Source organism: Rhipicephalus microplus, unplaced genomic scaffold, assembly GCF_043290135.1.
Source record: "Rhipicephalus microplus isolate Deutch F79 unplaced genomic scaffold, USDA_Rmic scaffold_23, whole genome shotgun sequence".
In the NCBI taxonomy this organism is placed as follows: domain Eukaryota; kingdom Metazoa; phylum Arthropoda; class Arachnida; order Ixodida; family Ixodidae; genus Rhipicephalus; species Rhipicephalus microplus.
Genome location: NW_027464596.1, coordinates 8,959,021 through 8,983,796, shown reverse-complemented (window position 1 = coordinate 8,983,796; position 24,776 = coordinate 8,959,021).

Sequence of the window (24,776 nt, the reverse complement as noted above, 5' to 3'; positions counted from 1 at the left end):
TAGTCTCACTGTTCGACCACCAAGTGGTTACGGCCCAGACAAAATTTGCATCGTACGGAGTCGTACTGATCTATCAGTTAGGTGATTGAGCCTCGACTAAAGAGAAACGGATTCCATCCAGTCCTAAGTATCTTGCGGTAACAAAGAAAAGGGGGAGGTGGCCACTGCTGGTCCGCCTCAACATTCTCTCATCCAATCTGTTTCCACTCAGATTAAGTCACTCCCTACTGGGCTGACCTTACTCTCGACAGCAGCGCTTCTACAGTTTAAACAGGCGTTTGGGTACTCTTTCCCGTCATGTCTCTTTCTCTCCACACCGATCTATCAGTTAAGTGATTGCGCGCGGAACGTTATTGCCCTCGCAGGTAGCAAGCGGCCTTTGACTTTCTCCGCTTTCCTTGTGTTCGGGTCGTGCATCGCTGCGACTTCGAGCCGATCGCCAGGGCAGAGCGTGTCGCCTACTTCCACTGAGCTTGCGCCCGGCAGCGGAGGCAGGACGGGGTCGCTTAATCCCATTGTGCATTTGCCCCCGGCAGCGGCGACTTGTCTCTAAACCACAAACATTCCAAGCCGGTTGGCAGAGCGGGTTCGTTTCACATTGTGTGTTTGCCCCCGGCAGCGGAGGAGACGGACGTAGTTTGCATTCCAGAGGATAAGTGGTGTACAGTTACACGGGCATACCGAGAGAGAGTCGAGAAAGAAGCTTTGTATAACGTAGCTCCCCGCGCTGTCGTCCCATGCTCAAAGGAAGCAATTTGCAACCTTGCCGAGAGAGATCCGAGAAAGAAGCTTTGAATAACGTAGCTTCTGGCGTTGTCCCATCCGCACGATCAACTTATAAGCGGCAAAACATGACGATGCCGGTAAAACAAGAACACAAATTTCTAGGAATCACAATCGACCGAAAACTAATTTTTCTGCCACACATAAATGCACTGAAAACTAAGGCAAACAGAGCACTCAACATGCTCAAAGTACTCTCCCATAAACACTGCGGTTCCGATCGACTCTGCCTTATACACATTTACCGATCTCTTGTACGCAGCATTTTAGACTACGGATGCGTAGTCTATGACTCGGCGCGAAACTCATACATCCCCCGTCTTGACCCTCTACACAACTCTCGTCCGTCTGTCAAGTGGTGCTTACAGAACATCACCTGTGCAAAGTCTCTACGTAGAATGCAATGAGCCCCCTCTATGTGATTGAAGAGCATTACTAACCTTGTCATATGTTTTAAGAATTAGGTCATCTCCTGAACACATCTACTACGAAATTGCCGCAAAATGTGACTCACGCTTACACTACCTCAACAAACCGAACCTAATCAAACCACTTGTCCTACGTTTCGAGGAATACTGCCGCTTTTATACCATCCCTGATGGATCACTAGATGTCGCTATTAAACCAGCAAGACTGTCGCCATGGTTCGACCTGTCGCAGCTATGCGAATTTTCACTAAGCCGTTTTAACAAAAAAGCACCCCACCAGAACACATAATCCAAGAATTTTATACACTTCAGCACGAATATAGGGATTACGAAGAATTTTACACAGATGGCTCAAAAACGGAGGACCACGTGGGTATTGGGATCGCGACGACGAAAAGCGCAATTTCTGTGAAAGTACCTTGTAGTTTTTCCATTTTTTCAGCTGAAGCTTATGCCTTGAGTGAAGCAGTTCGGAAAATCATCGCTGAAAAATACAAGAAAGCAATCATATACACCGACTCACTAAGCACACTAAAAGCACTACATATAAAATCCGAATGTGAGCCAATGGTGGGCGACATTTTAAACATGGTATACTTAACATGGTAAATGTGTTGGGATATCCGGAAACAAAAAAGCAGATAAGTATGCTTCCCAGGCAGCCCATAAAATAGTAACAAAAGTGAAAATTCCCCTAAAGATATCCAGCGAAAAATTCGCCTGGCTCTACTAGCAAAATGGCAAAAGTAATGGGACACCTGCACGAACAATAAGCTCCACCTGGTGAAACCCACACTCGGGGAATAGAACACCTGCCGTCACCAGCAACGGTTTATTGAAGTTGTATTATGCCGACTTCGCATTAGACACACACACTTGACACACAACTTCTTACTCGCAAAGTAAGAACAAGCAACGTGTGAAAAATGCCAAGAAGCGTTAACACTTATGCACATCCTAATCACATGTCCTACCTTTGAAACACAGAGACAAAAACATTTCAGCAAGCTATACAAACAACACGTTCCTTTACACCCTGCTTTGTTCCTAGGAGATGACCCTTTAGTACCTCTGCCTGACTTGCTGAACTTTCTGAAAGAATGTAACCTGTTATATAAGCTTCAAAATCTCATCTTTTCAGTGTCCATTCCTGAAAGTCTTGTGTCTGGCGTAGCGTAGCCTTAGCTGCTTTTGCGCCATAAAAACCAAATTAACCTAATCTAATTTGTCATGAAGTGCCAGTCTAAAAGATGCCCTGAAGCATTTTCAACACTACTCACGGCGCGTTCGTAGCCTCTCTGGAGACATTTGTTGTGCCTGTTCAAGCAATGCCATTGTAGCTGTTTCGCAAGGAATCTGTCGTGTTTGGGCCATTTTCAGAATTTTGCTGATTCTTTCTGTGATACAAGGCAATGGGTCAATCTTCGTAAGTCTTGCAAAGGCATTGCAAAACTGCAGAAAAAAGAAGAGAAAAAATGCATACAAAGTGCTATGAAAGTCTGTACAAGATCTAAAATAGCATTTGCATAAGGCAATTGAATAAGGCTAGCACATCGAGACATTTATGACTGTCAGTCTTTGTTGTACTGCCTTCGGGTGCACACTTTCACCAGTTTATGCCTGGGTGATCAAGATCACCTGCCAAAGATACAGAAGATCAGCGATAATAACTACGTTCTATCAGGCTGAACGAATCATTCGAGTTTTTTATTAAAGTTGGCTGGAGAATTAGGCGGACGGTAACTCTCTGACAGCACAGGTTACAGATAACAATACTTGTAGCACGACCTATAACATTTCAATATTGACTTCTGCTTCAATTATGTGAGCGTGGAAACCGTTTTTTACCACAACAAACACACTGGCAGACAGTGCTACTGTGGTGAATTCAAGTCTTGTAGTTCACTGTTCGTCTGGCCTGTAGTGGGGCGAGAAACTCGAGCCGTGTTTGACGTAACATCCCTTTCATCGTCACAATGCCAGTGCACCTCAGCCGAAGATGCCATTAGATTCAGCTGCACCTTCAGCTAAGCAAGCTAACATGCTGTGTTTCATTCGTAGCAAATAAACCGACTCACCCTTTCAAAGACCATCATGTACGGGTGCTTGATCTTAGCCTCACGAACACTAGCTGATGCGACGTAAGAGAGTCTCAGGTGCCAGGTCAAAGCCATCCTTTCATCGATTTGACCTTCATCTGGAGAACTTTTGCGGGCCTCAGAGATCAGCCAATCTGTATGCATTGCGAAGCTTGTTTCATCCTCACTAATTGTAGACATCAAGGGAGCCAAAGGGAAGCAACATCAAGATTAGTGATTTCAGCATAAAAGCATCTGCCCTATATAGAGCAAGACTGCAGCAATGTTTACATCTCTTGAAAAAATGATTGGCTCATTTACTATAATTTACATTAATACATTTACATAATTTACATTAATACATTTACATGAACACATCACTACAAATTAGAAATGAATTCATTAGCCAAGGACAAAGTGCAAACGAGGCATCAAACTTAAAAATAACTGTTGTCAGACTTTAAAACTGTATGTTTGAGTACCCCCAAATGCTTAATTTAATGGGTATTCTTGATTTTGCCTGCTATTGTTCTTTCTATTTGATGGTTTTAGTTTTGTCTAGGGAAATTGATTTGTCAATATTTTACTAACCTACTGAATTGATACATCCCAAATATTTCAATACCACTTTAAAAATTTGGTGAGTTTCTGAGTGCTTTTAATAAAAACAGGAAAGAATCTTAAAGCAGAAAATCAATATAGCATACTCTTTATAACCTTTGTGCACATTAGTTTTCAAAACAAAATAAGACACGGTATTTTATTGAGAAATTTACCCAGATGTTCATATTTAGTTCCGATGAGATTTACACAAGTGGGCTAACCAAAAGGGCAGAAACACCTGTCCAAGTGTGTATGGCAGTGTCACAAGTCAAGCCAGTGACAAATGATGAAGATGAATGGCAGGAAGGCCAAAACGTAAAGGTCGTCTGTATTTACAGTAAAACTGCTAGCCTCGCAGGAAGTGAACAAGAATATAGCAAGCTAGCTCCACTTCAATGCTCTTTGAGCAATGAGAAAGCTCAGATGCCTTCTGTGGCGTCAGCTGATCAGGAAAATGTTCAGGTTACAATTTTTGATGTCTCAAAGACTTTGGGGCCTGGACGAGGCGATGATGTGACTAAACAGGGCAGTGGAGCGTTCCAGACCACTAACACTTGCAGAATACAACTACTTCTGTTGTCAAAGTAATGCTGCATTAAGGGGATCAACTTGTCGCACTGTCAGAATATTCTAAGGTCGAACCACAGGCAGGTGTCTGATCGGAAGGAATACAAGGTATTCGCTTTGCATTCAGATGAAAGAGACAAATATGCTGTTTGTCTGGTGTGGGACGCTATAACCTGAGAATCGACTTTAAATAGCCGATCGCTGCCTCTAGATTTATACCACATGGACAAGGACTTACATCGTTTGTATATATCCTGGGTTTAAACCTTTAATTTCACAAGGAGTGTGATTTTCTGAGTTTTGGGCAGGACGCTGTAGCTTGTCTGTAAATTGTGTTTTGGACTTTCAGGAAATTTTGTCTGAACGTGCAAGGTATAATAAGTGGATTGATTGTAAAAATGTAGTGAACATTGAGCAGGATATGTGTTGCGTGCGGTGAAATGTGCACTTATCTGCAGTTTTGTTCATAGCGGAAAAAACTTTTCGAAAGGGGTGCTTTTTTGATGTGTTTGTGCCCGTTTAAAAAGTGCGCCACTCCATCAGCCAGAAGAAGATGACGATGACGGTGGGCGTGAACATTTTGGTCCAATGAGGTATCTCCACGGAGATTTCAAGGCCCAATGGCTGGGTACCACGAAAGTACAGAATCTCCAATAGGGGCGAGACAAGTGGGCCAGAGCGGAAGCACAAGCCTGAGCAGAGCAGATCAAGGAGAGTTTGAAGAAGAGGAGCAAGTGGAAGGTCGTCACCGGACCGGGCGCTGAAGATGGGCCGTCAGGCGTCGGACCCGAGCCTGCAGGACTTCAACCAACCGGGGCCTCCTGCCGTCGTGTTCCCGCTCGAGAGGACCGTGGCCATCCTGTCCTGAACTCCTACCCTGGGCCTGTGGACTTTGGTTTCAAAAGGCGAGCAGTAGCCGTCGGGCTACGGGCCCGTGCTGTGCGCCCAGCTGCTTGGTCAGGTTGACCCTGGTTCCCTGACTCGTCGCCACCAGCCTGCGTTCTCTCGTCACCGAAGGGTCCGCACTCCTAAAGCCAGAGCCACCACGTTCCGGTCTAATTTCTCGACGTGTCATCAGCAGCCAGCGTTCCTTCATCCCCGTCCTGCCCGCGCCCTGAAGCTGGAATCGTCGCGTTCCGGTTCGCTCATCGTCGCCGGAATTCAGTGTGTGGGTGAGATCAAACAGATATCTTGCCCTACCTACTCCAACGCTCAGCCCCATTGGGACGTTAGATTCAATTGAACACTTTGCACTTCTTTGTTGAGTGTTTATAGATGGATTTCGCCGTGTCCAGTTAACTGTTTAATAGTTGTTTTGTTTCATGGGGGATTTTCGTCGTTTTACTTTTCAATTAAACTTCTTGTTTGAGTTTTTGTACAAATGGGTTTGTCCTTTCGTTGAATCTCTTATAGGTTTAAACCTTACAGAACTCTTCTTACTAAACATCTAAAAGAGCCTTGCATCACACCCACTGCGTCGAAGACCCTATCGAGTGTCCGGGACAGAGCGCCAGGTTATCGATGACCAAGGAGCTGACATTCTCAAGCGTGGCGTCAGCCAACCTTCGAATAGCCCCTGGGCATCTCCAGTCGTTCTCATTAAGAAGAAGGATGGGTCAATTCGCTTCTGTGTTGACTACCATCGTCTTATTAAAATAACTTGAAAAACGTTTACCCCTTACCGAGAATCGACTATGTTTACCCCTTACCGAGAATCGACGATGCCCTTGACAGCCTCCAAGGTTCGGAGTTCTTCTCTTTTATTGACTTGCGGAGCGGCTACTAGCAAGTCCCTATGGCGCCTGAAAATCAGCCTAAAACGGCCTTTGTCACACCTGATGGCCTTTACAAATTCTGCGTCATGCCTTTCGGTCTTTGCAACGCGCCCGCAACATTCGAGCGGTTGATGGACAATCTTTTGCGTGGCCTGAAGTGGAAAACACGCCTGTGCTACTTAGAAGACAAGGGCATATTTTTGCCAGATTTTCCCACGCATGTCCGCAGGCTAGATGAAGTACTACAGTGCCTGACGCCGGCCTTCAGCTCAACCTGAAAAAATGCCGCTTCGGCTCAAGTCAGCTCTCGATTCTCGGTAATGTTTCGAAAGACGGTATTCTTCCTGACACCGCCAAGCTTCAGGCAGTTGCAGAGTTCCCTAAACCCTCATCTCTGAAGGATCTGTGCAGCTTCCTTGGACTCTGCTCGTATTTCCGCCGCTTTATTCGGAATTTCGCTATGATCACCGGCCCCTTGACTGAACTTTTACAGAATGACTTGAAAAGTTACGCTTGGTCACCCGCCTATGATGATGCCTTCAAAAAGTTGCGCCACTTGTTAACCTCACCGCCAATCTTGCGTCACTTCGACCTGACTGCACACTAAACCAAATCTCACCCTTAAGGGTGTAAATGAGCTTGTCGCCAGACGAGCACCCTTTGCTCCCTATTGGGTGTTCAAAAAAGGGTGCTGAGAAAGGGTGCAGAGCTCAGCACCCTTACGGAAAGGGTGCAGAGCAAAATTTTCAAAAGGTGTAATGAGTGCACCCTTTAAAAAGGTGCTATGATGTCACAACACCCTTTTAAATGGGTGCTGGAAGGGTGCTCCACATCGACGTACCAGTGAGCCAAATCTAGGATTGATGCTGGAAATGGCTAAATATGCAGATTGCTGTATACTCTAGACCATGCTGAGTGACAGCGCACATACGGTTTGTTATTACATGAACAGATGTACAATATCACTCATTCATGCATGCATGCACCGTGCGGTCGACTCCACGGAGTGCATGCATGCCTCTCGCAGCTGCTTATGAAACCAGCGCTGAAGCACAGTGACAGCTCTCTAGTATGGGCTTCTGTAGTATTGTCTTCTAAAACACCACGGCTCTGCAGTTAAGCTGCAGTTAAGTGGGCTGCAGTGTTTCGCTCTTTATATATATACGCTAATAGAGAATACGGCACTGTTCTCAAAAAGTGCCGCAAATATGCTTTTTTCTGTCCAGGTGTTGCTCCTCAGGCTTTTTTTTGCTGTTATGGATAGAACAAGCCCCACTTCTTGTGAACAGTGCTCAATTTTTTATAAACGTACACTATTACGAGAGCAAAGTTAGCTTCACCGTAAGAAAGCGTGATTTGGCGGAGCCACCATTCTCTAGCAGTCAACAAAGCGAAGGCCGCACTTGCAGCTGTCTGTACATTCGCACGCTATAGTTACCCAAGCGCCCTTGAAAAGCGCTCTGCAGAGTGTCGGCTGCATGGCACATTTTTTAAGGTCAAAGTGTTCAACAATGTATGTACCTTTTAAAACAAGCTTTCCTAAAGAAAGTGTTTCCATATTCATGTAACTCATCACAAACTGTGTAAATGGTCTAGATACAGTTAACCATTTTCGAACCTCAATGCACCGCATCCATCTAAGGCCCCTTCCTGCACACATGCATGCCCAAGGGATGGATGCTTCGTCACAATGCAGACATGCATGCCTGCAAACTAAAGATTTATTAGGTACAAATAGTGCTGACCATTTTAACAGCCATATATTTCTTTTAAAAGACAAACAGATATTATGTGCCACTAATAGCACCTGATCCAATTGTACCGAATTGAAATGTGTGGCACAGGAGGGCTTTGCTGCATTTGAAAGTGCAGAATATTTAGTCCCTAAGAAGTTTTGATATAGAGCAACACTATGCAAATACAATCACGTAAACAATTTTATTGTACAAAGCATACAACCCAAAAAGTCTCAATAGTAAATATGGCCTGTGATCTACAGCACCTATATTGCAACGTTGAGATTAGTGTTAGTGAGAAATTCAAACTTGTGACTGCACAGATAGAAAGATTTTCCCTCATAGCAACTCAACCCTGTTTTTCTCGTGATAAGTGAAGTTATATTTTTATTTCTTCATTCAAAATCTCAGAAATAGCCTGTGGCCCCACCTGGTGGTAGAAACTTCAATTATCCGATGTACCCTGTCACGTGACTGTAAACTAGTGCATGCAGTTAACAATTTTCTTGTTAGTATTGAAATATTGTTTGATTCTTTATAGTAAACCTTATCATTCCACAAAAATGTACATATAGGCCTGTATTAGAAGTACGCATTAAAGTGGCACTCACTGCCTTTGCATAATTTAATAATACCATGCGTGTCAGCTTGTCTTGAGCAACTTTTCTAAGTGCTCATGAAACTGTCCACGTAGTTTCCAGGTCACTAAGATTTCGGAGCGACGTAATTTTTTACCAACATTTATCAGAAATGATGTGTTCTGCTAGTCAGTATGGCCACACATATGCGCAGAGATGTTTTCGGTGATTAAGCTTGGCTCAAGTGCCGAGAGTAACGACGACAGGGCAACCCATCCACAACACAGGCGCAACAACCTTAGGTGCAGGTGCAAGCAACGCTAATATAGAAACTGAATAAAGCCACATCGTCTCAGTATAACAACTTGTTATTTTAAAAAATAGTTTTAAAGCTCGGAACAAATGTAGTTAAGCACAGTTACAGGAACTTCTGCGAAAGCAGCAAAACAACAGAATGCACAAGTTACCAATAAGGCTACTGTAATTGCTATCAACTCTCAGTGTTGCTGGATAAAAGGGTTCATTCGTGTTTAGAGCGTTTCAGATCGAAAAATATTGGTTATATAATGAGTCAGTATTTTTGGGAATAAATACTGTGGCTACAAACTCTACGAAAGATAAGCTTTCTGTCACGCCAAAAAAAAACTGGGTAAAAAAATCAGTTGTCGGTTCCTTTAAATTGTTTCTTGTGACTGGACATTTTTTTTTCTCTCGTCTTCCTTCATGGTTAGAGAAAACAAAACACATACGGTAAAAAAAATGGAATAAAACTGGGTAAAAAAGTCAACTGTCTGTCCCTTTAAATGTTTTTTGTGACTAGACAATTTCTTTTTCTCGCCTTCTTTCGTGGCTAGTCAAAACAAAACACATACCGTAAAAAAAAACGGAATACAGGTCGAACTTTTTCTTAAAAAAGAAACGCAATGAAAAGTCATCCTTCGTGTTATGCACTGGTCATTAGCAAAAAAAAAAGAAAAAGATGTGGACGTTTACCAACAATGGGCAGTAGAAGTAAAAAGCCTGCATGGCCATTGTGAGCATGAGTAGAGGCGCCGTTACGCAAGGCCTACAATGTTTTGGCAACGCCATTTTGCTTTGCTTATGTTTGTCAGTCTGCTGTTTTTTTCTTCTATTTCCTTTAGAAATGAGTAGTAGTCAACGGCTTTAAGAAAGAAGTTATCCGAGTAAGCCAAAGTGCATAGCAACCTGACAGCACATTGGGAATTCGGTGCACCAGAGAAAAGCGTCTGATACTGGAAGAGCTAAAAGAAGTGCATCACACTTAGCTAGAAAAAAAAACATGGACGAACTTCGGTGCACCTCGAACTGGAAACGCTACTCGTCGAATGCGTCCGAGAGCTGTATGCAAGACCGCTATCTGTAACAGCAAAGTGCATCGACGTGAAAGCTCTCGAGTGCACGACTCTGGGCTCATTAGGGTGCACTTTAAGGAATCGCCATCGAGGACGTGCCTATTTATGAAGCGGAAGAGAGTTGCGCTAAGGTGGCGTACTTCTGTCTTTTCGCAAATGCTGCATCAGTAATGCCTTAGGTGGAACGGAAGACTGGTGCACTATGAGGCATTACAAGAGAAAAACACGCCGCACTCAAGTTCAGACGAGTCTGAGTGACAGCACTCAGTAGCCTTTTGGCATTTTACGTAAGATTACTGTCGTGTGTAGCGACACCACGGACCCGAGCTAACGGGGAAGTTTCGGCTCCCTCCCACGCCTAGCCATGCGTGGCTTTGCCGTGTCCGGGGAAAAGGGGATCCTGGGGGTTGAGCCAATGCTGGGTGATTGGACCTTTAAGGCCCCCCCCGGCAGAGGCAACACACCCCTTTGGCCCCGGCTTCACGTAGACGGCACCCCTGGGCTGACCCACCCAGGGGAAATCGGCAGTCGTCTGTTCCTATCTCTCTCTTCCTACATCTTAGTCTTTTCTCGACTTTAAATCTATCCTGTCTTCTTCTCTCTTCTATTTACTTCCGATTTTTCTTGGCGGCAAGGGTTAACCTTGTGTAATTACTCAACCTTGAGTAGTTATATTTGGTTATAGTGGCAATGTACGGCTGGCGTCTGCAGCCTTATGCTATTAAGTGCTTCAGCGTCCCCTGGTTGGACTCCATGGTGGGTGGCCGCCATTGCTGCCGAAAAAAAGTACACTACTATGGGAACACCTGCATTTCCCCATCTCCTAGATCGTCTTCCGCTTAAGAGGGGACACACCGATGAAATATTACTTTTCAACCAACCCAGACAATGCTTTCCGAAATTCCACGTAGTGCACAGCGAAAAGCCAACAAAACAAGCCAGAGCCATATCTCCATTTCTTGTTGCTAAATCTCTGACGGAGCTCTTTGGCCAAGGATACAAGGTTACAAAGATGGCTAGCGGAGACCTTCTCCTTGAGCTGCCAGAAAAACACCACTATGAAAAACTTGGCAGTCTCAAAGCATTTGGCAATATCCCAGTATCTGTTTCACCTCATAGATCAATGAACACCTCACGCGGAGTTGTTTCAGAAGCAGACCTTCTTGAAATGTCTGAACAGGAACTGCTTGAAGGGTGGAAAGAGCAAAATGTCACGGATGTGAAACGAATCGTCATCAGACGCGACAACAAAGAAATACCTACAAAACATATAATACTCACTTTTGCATCTAGCACACTGCCTTCATCTATAGACACAGGCTACATCAAACTCTCTGTCCGTCCCTACATTCCCAATCCGAGACGGTGTTATAAATGTCAACGATTTGGTCATGGTTCGCAGAACTGCCGGGGTCAGGAAACTTGTGCAAGATGTGGTGGCCGCGGCCACCCATCTGATAACTGTGTTACCACGCCTCACTGCGTGAATTGTGACGGGGAACACGCCGCGTATTCGCGTTCGTGTCCTAACTGGAAGAAAGAAAAAGAAAACATCACATTCAAAGAAGCAAGACGAAGAGTGTCGCCATTTTACGGCGCAACATATGCTGATGCGGCGCGTCAGGGGGCAACGCCGCACCAGCCCTCGCCACCCCTTCGGCCTGCGCAGAGCGAGCCGTCGGCTGTGGCACCTGCCCCCAAGGCGGCTGTAGCCCAGGCTACACCGCCTACTCCCAAACAGAGACCGGAGACTCCAGAGTCTTCGGGTCTCAAGGCCTCCCCTCACCAGGCGAGGCCCAAAATCCAAACTAACAGCCCGCACGTGCGGGCATCCAGAGCCTCCGAGGAGGCAATGGATACGTCGGCACCCTTGGTGCCGAAAGAGCGGCGTGGCTCCTTGGAGCGCGCGAAGAAAACAAAAAAGCAAATAACAGGGCCTGGTGACGGCCCTGTTAAGTGAACTCAAACTCCCCGTCTAAACAGCCACTCGCTTTTCGTACACACAGCATTATTTTACATTCACCATGAACACTCAAATTATACAATGGAACGTCAGGGGCCTTCTCAGAAACCTTGACGACATCCAAGAACTCCTACACGAACACTCACCAAAAGTGCAGTGTGTACAAGAAACACACCTTAATTCAAAACACACAAATTTTCTTCGCAAACACGTTATTTTTCGAAAGGACCGTGATGATGCCATGACATCATCCGGAGGTGTTGCCATCATAGTGAATCAAGGAATTGCATGCACACACTTACAACTCCAAACATCCCTTGAGGCAGTGGCTGTTCGAGCGGTTCTTTTTGATAAACTAATAACAATCTGCACTATTTACATCCCTCCTAGCTATCAGCTGCAAAAATGTGATTTACACTCTTTAATTGATGAACTTCCGGAGCCTTATGTTCTCCTTGGAGACTTCAATGCGCATAGCAGGCTATGGGGAGACTCTCGTTGCGACGCGCGAGGTCGACTGATTGAACAGTTCCTTCTCTCGTCGAACGCATGTCTCCTAAATAGAAAAGAACCAACCTATTATAATCTCGCACATAACGCCTACTCCTCCATAGACCTAAGCATAGTGTCTCCATCTCTTGTGCCTCTACTCCAGTGAAAAGTCGTCAGTAATCTGTACGGAAGTGACCACTTTCCCGTAGTTTTGAGCACAACTACAGCAACTGAGTGTACACCCCGTGTTCCCAAATGGCTCATAAACAGAGCCGACTGGGAACGGTTTCATACCATCGCTCGTATAGATTGGAGTGACATATGTACTTTAAGCATTGATGTTGCTGTCGACTACTTCACAGCTTTTTTGATTGATGCTGCAACAAAATGCATCCCACAAACAAATGGGCACCCAGGAAAACGGCGTGTGCCATGGTGGAACTCTGAATGCCGAAACGCGCGCAAACAGCAAAACAGAGCTTGGAGGCTGCTTCGGAACTCACCGACAGCCGAAAATCTTGACACCTTCAAGAAAATAAAGTCTCAAGGCAGGAGAACGCGTCGGCAGGCCAGAAGAGAAAGCTGGCAGAAGTTTTTGTCAGGGATCAATTCATACACACAGGAAGCTAAAGTCTGGAACATGGTCGGTAGGCTAGCAGGAAAACAAGTACACACACTTCCACTCGTGGACACTCGGGGTGATACCTTGGAAGATCAGGCAAACTTCCTCGGTGCACACTTCGAACAGGTGTCCAGCTCATTCCACTATACTGACACTTTCCAAAAATACAGAACAAGAATAGAAAAGCAGAAACTCGAACACAAATGCACTAGATACGAGACATATAACCAAGCTTTCAGTCTAGCGGAACTCCGAACGTCTCTAAACTCCTGCAGTACTTCTGCCCCAGGTTCTGACCGTGTGATGTATGAAATATTAAAAAACCTACCAAACGAAACCCGAAAAACCTTAGTTTGTTTGTACAATGCTATTTGGTCTTCTGGCACTATTCCTACCTCCTGGAAAGAGGCTATTGTTATTCCCATTTTGAAAGAGGGCAAGGACCCATCTTTACCCTCGAGTTATAGGCCTATAGCACTTACAAGCTGCTTGTGCAAAGTCTTCGAAAAAATGATAAACTGCCTACTTGTACATTTTCTTGAAACAAATAATTTGTTCGACCCATTTCAGTGCGGGTTTCGAGAAAGTAGATCCACCACAGACCACCTTGTTCGTATCGAGGCACAGATCAGAGACGCGTTCGTCCCTAAACAATATTTTCTCTCTGTGTTCCTCGATATCAAAAAGGCTTATGATACTACATGGCGTTACGGAATTCTAAGAGACCTGTCCCACCTTGGTGTGCGCGGAAGAATGTTTCATATAATCGAAAGTTACCTGTCAAACCGGACATTCCGTGTCCGTCTGGGCAGTGTGCTCTCCCAAACATTTGTCCAGGAAACAGGCGTGCCACAAGGTGGTGTGCTTAGTTGCACACTTTTTATTATTAAAATGAATTCTTTGCACTTGTCCATTCCCCGCAATATGTTCTATTGTACATATGTCGACGACGTCCAGCTTGGCTTCAAGTCATGCAACTTGGCCATGTGTGAGCGGCAGGTTCAGCTGGGTTTAAATAAGATCTCCAAATGGGCAGATGAAAACGGATTTCGACTTAACCCACAAAAAAGCACGTGTGTCTTGTTCTCTCGAAAGAGAGGCATGCACTCGGAACCCGACATTCAACTGAACGGGCAACAACTGTCCGTCAAAGCCGAGCATAAATTCTTAGGCTTAATCTTGGACAACAAGTTGACCTTCGTACACCACATAAAGTATTTAAAAACAAAATGTTTAAAAGCCATGAATGTTATAAAAGTGTTGTCACGTACTACGTGGGGTAGTGACAGGAAATGCCTCATGAACCTGTATAGAAGCCTTATTCGCACCTGCTTAGATTATGGGGTCATTGTTTATCAGTCAGCGACTCAAAGTGCTTTGAAGATGCTGGATCCCGTGCACCATTCGGGCATCCGCCTTTCTACGGGTGCTTTTCGCACCAGCCCCGTAGAAAGCCTTTACGTTGAGTCAAATGAGTGGTCGCTTCATCTGCAAAGAACCTACATGTCCTTTGTATATTTCCTTAAGGTGAAGGCAGACAAGAGGCACCCCTCATACTCTACTATTAATGACTTGTCGAGCTCCATTCTTTTTCAAAACAGGCCTTCAATGAGGCAGCCCTTCTCAGTTCGCCTGAAGGGTCTAGCTGAGGACACTGGAGTGTCACTCGAACACAATTTAATGGCTCCTGTAGCATACCCGCCACCGTGGCAGTGGCAGACTATAGATTGCGATGTGTCTTTTTTAGAAGTTACTAAACATGCGCCTATTGCCCATATTCGAACATACTTGTTGGAACTTCAACACATATACACACGTCCTGAGTTTTTTACAGATGCCTCTAAGTCTAACTCCTCTGTGTCCTACGCTGCTGTTGGCCCTTTCTTTTTGGATGCTGGCCCTCTACATCCAGGCACAAGTATCTTCACAGCGGAAGCGTACGCGATATTTGTGGCAGCTAAACACATCAAACAATCACAAATACAAAAAGCAGTATTTTATACAGACTCCCTCAGTGTGGTAACGGCTCTGCACAGTCTTAAAAAACAAAAAAAACCCAGTCCTTGTCTCACTTTACTCCATTTTGTGCACACTCTACACACACAAACAACATGTTGTAGTGTGCTGGGTGCCAGGGCACCGTGAGATCCAAGGCAACGTGAGGGCGGATCAGCTCGCTGCATCCGTCCATGAGAGCACCGCCATTACACCGACATCAATCCCGGCCCTTGACCTTAAGCCGTCTCTCAAACGAAACCTCAGGGACTACTGGCAGAGCAAGTGGGATACACACACACAAAACAAACTACGCGTTATCAAGCCACACCTTGGCCATTGGCCACCAGTATCAAAATCACGTCTAACAGAGGTAACACTAACAAGACTCAGGATAGGACACATATACACGACACACACACATCTTTTGTCCGGTGGTGATCCACCATTGTGTGATAAATGTGGTGAGGCATTAACAGTTCTTCACGTTTTAATTCAATGTAAACATTTAGACACTCTAAGAAGACAACACTTCCCACTATCCTACCGACAACATGTACCTTTACACCCGGCAATGTTCGTCGGTAGGGAACCGCTTTTTAGTCACAAATCATTATTAGCGTTTTTAAAGGAAATTCATAATTTTCATATCATATACCCGGGGCATACCGTAGCACGACCTCTCTAGAGAGGTTTTTGCTGCGGTGGCTACACAGGAAAGCACTTGCCTCACGGCCCTCGCACGCAAGGGTACTAACCTGTGAGGTACTTGTGCTAATGCCATACATGTCCACCATCGTTTTTCATTATCACCAACTTTTGTCACCTATTCACACCACACACACCTTTCACGGCATGGTCATGATTTTATTACTTGTATGTTTTTACCCGCTTTACTGCGAGGAATTTTATGGCCCTTATACAGCCGCTAATCACAATCATTGTCCACATTCCTGTCTCATGAACTGGCGCTCTTTGGCCATCAAATGGCCCTTGCGCCAAAAAACACCATATATCATCATCATCACGTAAGATTACTGTCGAAATAAAATGAAATACCACCACAGCGCAGCTGGTTGTGTCGCAGTAAGGGTGCACCGAGATACTTTGTGATGGGAGGAGTTGACCTATATTCCGGTTTTCACAGTATATCAAAAATAAAGCTATACCTTACATTCAGCATGCCACAGCTTTGGCCACTTTGTTCAAAAATTTCGTGGCAACTACTTTCGGAGCACTCAAAGTGAGTTTGAGGAAAAGGTGCTCTATCACAACAAAGGTGTTGAAAAGCTTCCGCTGGTATTGGTAATTAAATACCCAATACGCCTAGACAATGGCTGCCAGACCCTCTTCTGCATTTTGCACACTGAAGAGCTTTTCCCGGTCTAGTTGCACGTGAAGAAAGTCGGCTTCCTCAATGTTTTCCCCTCCAGAAAATGCCACGCATGGTGTTGCAGGAACGCACGGCTCCTGTAAAAGCAAGAAAAATATTGTACCATTACCAAGAGGCTATGAGAAATAAATTTATTTCTTTGCACATAGTCAGCTATTCTAGAGCTTCCTGTGGGTTATACATGACATTAATATAACGTAAAAAATATAAGAACAGCAAGTCCAGTATTTATGCGCATTATTTAGGTGTTTGATGTCAACAACATATTCTTCAGTAAATTAGCAGTGGCAGATAAATGCTGAGACACAATGGTGCCTCAGTGCTGAAGAAAACCACATGAGCAGGGATGTGGATATTTTGCTTTTTGGAGCAGATTCAGGAACAGAAAAAGCGCTGTTTTGGAGCACCGTTAGGTGTCTTCGAAGCAGAAAAAATGCTAGTTTAGGACGGCTATTAATGTTTTCGGTGGAGATGCATGTTCCTAACAACTCCTGCAGTCTAAAGCATCTCATAAATATTCATATTTATTATAAACAGGCAGTACGCTACTATGCACGTAGTACACAACTAGTATAGTAGCATCATTTTCGTAAATCAAAGGTGAGTCCAGACTTCCCTGGTGTTCAGGTTGGGAGGACATTCCTTGCAAGTGCTCCCCTTGATATTCAGCTTTAGCACATGATACAACTGAGTTAGCAGTTAAGCATAGTGCAATCAACTTGTTAAAATGCTGTTCATTTTTTACTGCTTAGCTTTGTTATATGCCTCTCAGCTGTGTGAACTATGAAAAGTGCAAAGAGGTTAAAAAATAGACAGAATAGAACTATCTATTTGCTCACACTCAGACCCCACGCTCGTTTTCTAAAATTTTATTTCAAAGCATGACTCAAAGGGCATGACGATTCTTATAGCACAAGCTCGGAAGAATAGCGGGACGGAAATACGAGCACTTCTTGTAACGTTCGTCTTTTTGTCCCTTTGTGGTAGTTCTCAGCTCGCACTAAAACAATCATCATGTTCTACGAACTAGCCCAAACTGCCACACTTTTAAGCATGATATAAAGGGGTCGTGAAAACAAAGCTCGCTTTTACACGATAACGCGATCTCAACGCAAGTCACACGCACTGACCAGACGACACCAGCCAAGGTATACCTGCATAGACGCTTTGCTTATTGAGGAACCCGGAACTGCATGACATCTGCGAGCGCATGCAAGGGAAGCTCATCAGCGTCTTTGCTATACACAGTCCGCTTCTCACAAAAACGCTGCTTGATATGGCGCGAGCAGCAGAGTTCAAGCTAGCGCAGATTGCTTATGGACAATGCCGGTAGTAGTGCATGGTTCTGTTATGAGCAACTTTTTCATGACCACTATAATGCTTATATAAATAATAATAGAACCCCTATTAGAAAAAAAAATTGGCTAGCATGGCCTAGATTTTGTCACCGCTTGGGATTTTTCAGGACTTATGTCACTGAGTAGCATACTAGGATGATGGTGTATACAGCTTGCTTTTGGTTTTTTTTAGGCTCACTGGATGCTCAAATGGTTCAACTTCTATGTTTTATTTAGTCGACACCCTTTTGGGGCATGTTTGCAGCAGATAATAGAAAGTATTGCATTTTGGAGCAGCATGAAGCAGCATTTCTCTTTTGAAGCAGTTTGAGCAGCACTTCTATCAGTGCATGAGAGGTTCTACCCACATGTACTAGACACAGAACAATGAGATCAGCTTTTCCATTTGCACAGGGGAAGCAAAAAAAAAGTTGTGGACATGCAACATTTGCACACTGAGATATATAAAGGAAAGTTGCATTTTGTGTGTAAGGAGAACTAACACCTGAGCGAGTTGTATAAATTTAACGCTGTGAAACTTCACACAAAATAATCAGACAAACGTGCCTAGTTTGCTTTTTGTGCATGACACCCACGGGTACAATAAGTGTGTATACCCCGCAGGGGCGCCTGCGCAAGTAGGCGTTTGGTGTGTAGCGACACCGCGGCCCGAGCTAACGGGGGGGGGGGGGGGGGGGGGGGGGGTCGGCTCCCTCCCACGCCTAGCCGTGCGTGGCATTGCCGTGTCCGGGGAAAAGGGGATCCTGGGGGTTGAGTTGACGCTGGGTGATTGGACCTTTAAGGCCCCCCGGCAGAGGCAACACGCCCCTTTGGCCCTGGCTTCACGTAGACGGCACCCCTGGGCTGACCCATCCAGGGGAAATCGGCAGTCGCCTTTTCCTGTCTCTCTTCTCCCACATCTTTGTCTTTTTCTCACACTTTAATCTTTCCTGTCCTCTCCTCACTTCTGTTGACTTCCGATATTCGTGGCGGCAAGGGTTAACCTTGTGTAGGTATCCCACCTTAGATAATTACATTGGGTTATACTGACAGCGTACGGCTGGCGTCGGGAGGGCTTGTTTCAACAAGTCCAACCGTGTCCCCTTGTTGGGCTCTGTGGTGGGTGGTCGCCGCTGTTACCGAACACATTCATACTTGTATGGCTTTACAAGCATCCGCCGACTTTGATCGGTCTCGTAAGAGAGGCCGCACCGAAGCAAGTTATCACGTCTCGACAGAAACTAAAGTTACTTTTGCGAAGTACCACATTATCCACAGTGACAGCACACCTCTAAGAAAATTATCCCCATTTTTGGTGGCCAAGTGCCTAAAAGAAAAAATAGGACCCACATACAAAGCATCCAAAATGTCAAGCGGTGACCTTTTGGAGCTAACCGAAAAAGACCAAGTGCCTAAGCTATCCCAACTAACCAGCATTGGAGAAACAGCTGTCACCGTTTCGGTTCATCGCTTTCTAAACACCAGCAGGGGAGTTATCTCTGAGGAAGACTTCTTAGGTCTTAGTGACGAAGAGCTCCTCGAAGCTTTCCAAGACCAAAACGTCATCAAAGTCCAAAGAATTGTAATCCGTCGCAATAATCAGGAAGTGCCCACCAAACACTTATTAACTTTTGGAACAAGTGAAATGCCCACATCTCTTAAGGCTGGGTACTTAAAAATATACGTCAGACCATACATTCCCTACCCCAGACGCTGTTTCAAATGTCAAAAATTCGGACACGCCTCGCACTCTTGCAGAGGCAAAGAAACATGCGCAAAATGCAGCGCAAACGACCACAAATCAGGAAACTGCTCATCCTCACCCCACTGTGTTAACTGTGACGGGGAACACCCAGCGTATTCCCGGTCATGCTCATGTTGGAAAAAAGAAAAAGAAGTGATCGCTCTGACCGTCAAAGAAAAAAATATCATTCAGCGAAGCGCGAACACGGCTATCACACCTTTTCCACAGAAGTTACGCCGATGTGACACAGTCGGGGGCAGCGTCACAAAGGCCTCAGGAGTCGACCGCTACCACACCCAGTGGTCCTGTGGTGACTCAAACCACCCCCGTAAAGGAAGCAGCGCTAGCTGCTCCATGCACATCAAAAGGCCCGCAGACTCCGGTCTCCCTGGGCCCTAAACTCAATAGAGTGCCAAGGCCTGAGATCCGTTTCTCAGCGCCTCACTCTCAATCTGCCAGTGCCTCAGACAAGGCTATGGAGATCGACCACAAAACTCCGGTGTCATCGACACCGAAGGACAAGCGCTCTCTCGAGCGTACCAAACAGGACTAGGACAAAGTCCCAGTAACCACAATAAGTAAGCGGCAACCCTAATGGGTATCGTATTTATCTCTATTTCTATTTCTTAGTATTGTCACCTATTACATTTTATACCAATCCATCCCCAGAAGTATATTTACTTAAGTTTATTCCGCCATGGCTTTTATCGTACATTGGAACTGTAGAGGCCTAATTCGTAATTTAGGTGACATAAAGGACATCATTAACGAATTCTCACCAGTAGCCTTTTGCCTCCAAGAGACAAATCTTGGTGCAAAACACGGCTATTTCCTAAAAGGCTTCAAGTTGCTCGAAAGGACCGCGAACATTGCAACCGTCTTTCAGGAGAAGTAGCCGTAGTCGTGCAGGGCAGCACTCCTACGCGAGATGTCCAAATAAACACATCTTTCGAGGCCGTAGCCGTCATTATCCTATCATACAAAACCATCACCATCTGCTCACTGTATATCCCACCTCACACCCTTTTCACCACCAAAAACCTAGACAATCTAGTGGAACAGTTGCCAAAACTATTTATCTTAGTTGGGGATTTCAATGCTCATTCAACCCTTTGGGGTAGCGACAAAACTGACGCAAGAGGGCAAGCCATGGAAGATTTCATTTTATCAAATGACATCTGCCTTCTTAATTCCGGGGCTTTTACCTACTTTTCACCAACTTCATGCACTTTCAGTTGCTTAGATCTCGCCATGTGTTCATCGTGTATTTGTAATGATTTTAATTGGGACGTCGTCAAGAAGTCTTATGGTAGTGATCATCAACCCGGCATCATAAAACTCATACCATCTTACCCAACTTTAACAAGCAGACCACGCCGGTGAAAACTACAGCTCGTGAACTGGCCAGTTTTCACAGAAAACGCTAAGCTCAATGAAGTTTTCTCATCGGAGCTTTCTGTTGAGGAACTAAACGAAGAGTTCGTCAAAGTTTTAGTCTTAGCAGCAGATAAAGCAATACCGCAATCATCCAGCATCGTACGCAAAAAACTCAATCCTTGGTGGACAAACGAGTGTACTGATGCCAAAAAACAACAAAATAAGGCCTGGGGAATTCTACGAAGATACCCCACCTACACCAACCTCAACTTCAAACAGGCAAAAGCCAGAGCCCGATTTATTCGAAGACAGGCAGAAAAGGATTCATGGCAAAAATACATATCATCAATTAACAGTTCAGTCACATCTAAACACATCTGGGACCAGGTGAGGAAGTTCAAGGGAGAGTACTCCTCCTACACAATACCACTGCTTACAAGTCCAGACACACAATCAACACTAGAAGACCAGGCCAACCTATTAGGAGAACACTTTTATGAGGTATCATGCTCAGCAAATTACACCTATACATTCCTGAAATATAAAGAAAATGCAGAAAGACAAAGATTGCCTACTAGCAGTACCTCAAGTGAAAGTTATAACCTTCCGCTTTTGCTGCACGAATTAAACGGGGTACTTTCTGCCGGTAAAAAAACGGCAACAGGGTCTGACCAGATACACTACGCAATGTTGGTACACTTATCCCAAGCATCTGCGAAGGCACTTCTCCAATTCTTCAACAAAATATGGGACTCTGGCATAATGCCTGAAGATTGGAAAAAAGACATATTCATACCATTCCTAAAACCTGGTAAACCCCCAACAACCCCAAGTAGCTACAGGCCCATTGCATTAACAAGTTGCTTTGCAAAAACTTACGAAAGCATCAGCAATATTAGACTTACTTTCACTCTGGAATTGGAGCAACTAATAGACGCACACCAGTGCGGATACAAAAAGGGCTGTTCCACCACTGATCACATTGTTAGGCTGGAAGAAAAAATACGACAAGCACTTCTACACAAACAGTTCTGTCTCTCGGTCTTCTTTGATTTAGAGAAAGCATATGACACAACTTGGAAATATGGAATTTCCATGATCTAGCTAACTTAGGGATTCGCGGAAGAATGCTGAACTGCTTACACGATTTTTTATCGAATAGAACTTTTCAAGTACGTTTCAGTACGGTACTATCACGAATATTTGTCCAAGAAAATGGTGTACCACAGGGCTGCGTTTTGAGCACCACCATGTTTATAGTGAAAATGAACTCGGATCAACAGGGCTATACCCCGTACAGTCATGCACTACATCTATGTTGACGATCTCCAAATTGCACGCCGAGCCTCCAGCCTATCATCTTGCGAAAGGCAACTCCAAATTACAATAAATCGGCTAATGAAATGGGCCGACCAAAATAGTTTCCGCTTTTCAGCCCAAAAAACCACGGCTGTTCTCTTTACGCAGAAAAGAGGATTGTTTCCTGAACCCGCGCTCAAACTATACAACATCAACATGCCGGTAAAACAAGAACAGAAATTTCTAGGAATCACATTCGACTGAAAACTGAATTTTCTGCCACACATAAATGCACTGAAAACTAAGGCAAACAGAGCACTCAACGTGCTCAAAGTACTTTCTCATAAACACTGCGGTTCCGATCCACTCTGCCTTATACGTAGTTACCGATCTCTTGTACGCAGCATTTTAGACTACGGATGCGTAGTCTATGACTCGGCGCGAAACTCATACATCCGCCGTCTTGACCCTATACACAACCTCGGTCTCCGTCTGTCAAGTGGTGCTTACAGAACATCACCTGTGCAAAGTCTATACGTAGAATGCAATGAGCCCCCTCTATGTGATCGAAGAGCAATACTAACCTTGTCATATGTTTTAAGAATAAGGTCATCACCTGAACACATCTGCTACGAAATCGCCGCAAAATGTGACTCACGCTTGCACTACCTCAACAAACCGAACCTAATCAAACCACTTGTCCTACGTTTCGAGGAATACTGCCGCTTTTATACCATCCCTGATGGATCACTAGATGTCGCTACTAAACCACCAAGACTGCCGCCATGGTTCGACCTGTCGCAGCTATGTGATTTTTCACTAAGTCGTTTTAACAAAAAAAGCACCCCACCAGAACACATAATCCAAGAATTTTATACACTTCAGCACGAATATAGGGATTACGAAGAATTTTACACAGATGGCTCAAAAACGGAGGACCACGTGGGTATTGGGATTGCGACGACGAAAAGCGCAATTTCTGTGAAAGTACCTTGTAGTTTTTTCATTTTTTCAGCTGAAGCTTATGCCTTGAGTGAAGCAGTTCGGAAAATCATCGCTGAAAAATACAAGAAAGCAATCATATACACTTCACTAAGCACACTAAAAGCACTACATATAAAATCCGAATGTGAGCCAATGGTGGGCGACATTTCAAACATGGTATACTTAACATGGTAAACATGTTGGGATACCCGGAAACAAAAAAGCAGATAAGTATGCTTCCCAGGCAGCCCATAAAATAGTAACAAAAGTGAAAATTCCCCTAAAGATATCCAGCGAAAAATTCGCCTGGCTCTACTAGCAAAATGGCAAAAGTAATGGGACACCTGCACGAACAATAAGCTCCACCTGGTGAAACCCACACTCGGGGAATGGAAGACCTGCCGTCACCAGCAACGGTTTATTGAAGTTGTATTATGCCGACTTCGCATTAGACACACACACTTGACACACAACTTCTTACTCGCAAAGTAAGAACAAGCAACGTGTGAAAAATGCCGAGAAGCGTTAACACTTATGCACATTCTAATCACATGTCCTACCTTTGAAACGCAGAGACGAAAACATTTCAGCAAGCTATACAAACAACACATACCTTTACACCCTGCTTTGTTCCTAGGAGATGACCCTCTAGTATCTCTGCCTGACTTGCTGAACTTTCTGAAAGAATGTAACCTGTTGAATAAGCTTTAAAATCTCATCTTTTCAGTGTCCGTTCCTGAAAGTCTTGTGTCTGGCGCAGCATAGCCTTAGCTGCTTTTGTGCCATAAAAACCAAATAACCTAACCTTATTTGTCATGAAGTGCCAGTCTAAAAGGTGCCCTGAAGCGTTTTCAACACTACTCACGGCGCGTTCGTAGCCTCGCTGGAGACATTTGTTGCGCCTGTTCAAGCAATGCCATTGTAGCTGTTTCGCAAGGAATATGTCGTGTTCGGGCCATTTTCACAATTTGGTTGATCACTTCTGTGATACAAGACAATGGGTCAATCTTCGTAAGTCTTGCAAAGTCATTGCAAAACTGCAGAAAAAAAAGAGAAAAAAGTGAATACAAATGGCTATGAAAGTCGGTACAAGATCTAAAATAGCATTTGCATAAGGCAATTGAATAAGGCTTGCACATCGAGAGATTTATGACTGTCAGTCTTTGTTGTACCGCCTTCGGGTGCACACTTTCACCAGTTTATGCCTGGGTGATCAAGATCACCCGCCAAAGATACAGAAGATCAGCGATAATAACTACGTTCTATCAGGCTGAACGAATCATCCGAGTTATTTATTAAAGTTGGCTGGAGAATTAGACGGACGGTAACTCTCTGACAGCACAGCTTACAGATAACAATACTTGTACCACAACCTAAAACATTTCAATACTGACTTCTGCTTCAATTATGTGAGCGTGGAAACCGTTTTTTACTGCAACAAACACACTGGCAGACAGCGCTAATGTGGTGAATTCAAGTCTTGTAGTTCACTGTTCGTCATGCCTGTAGTAGGGCGAGAAACTCGAGCAGTGTTTCACATAACATACCTTTCACCGTCACAATGCCAGTGCACCTCAGCCGAAGATGCCATTAGATTCAGCTGCACCTTCAGCTAAGCAAGCTAACATCCTGTGTTTCATTTGTAGCAA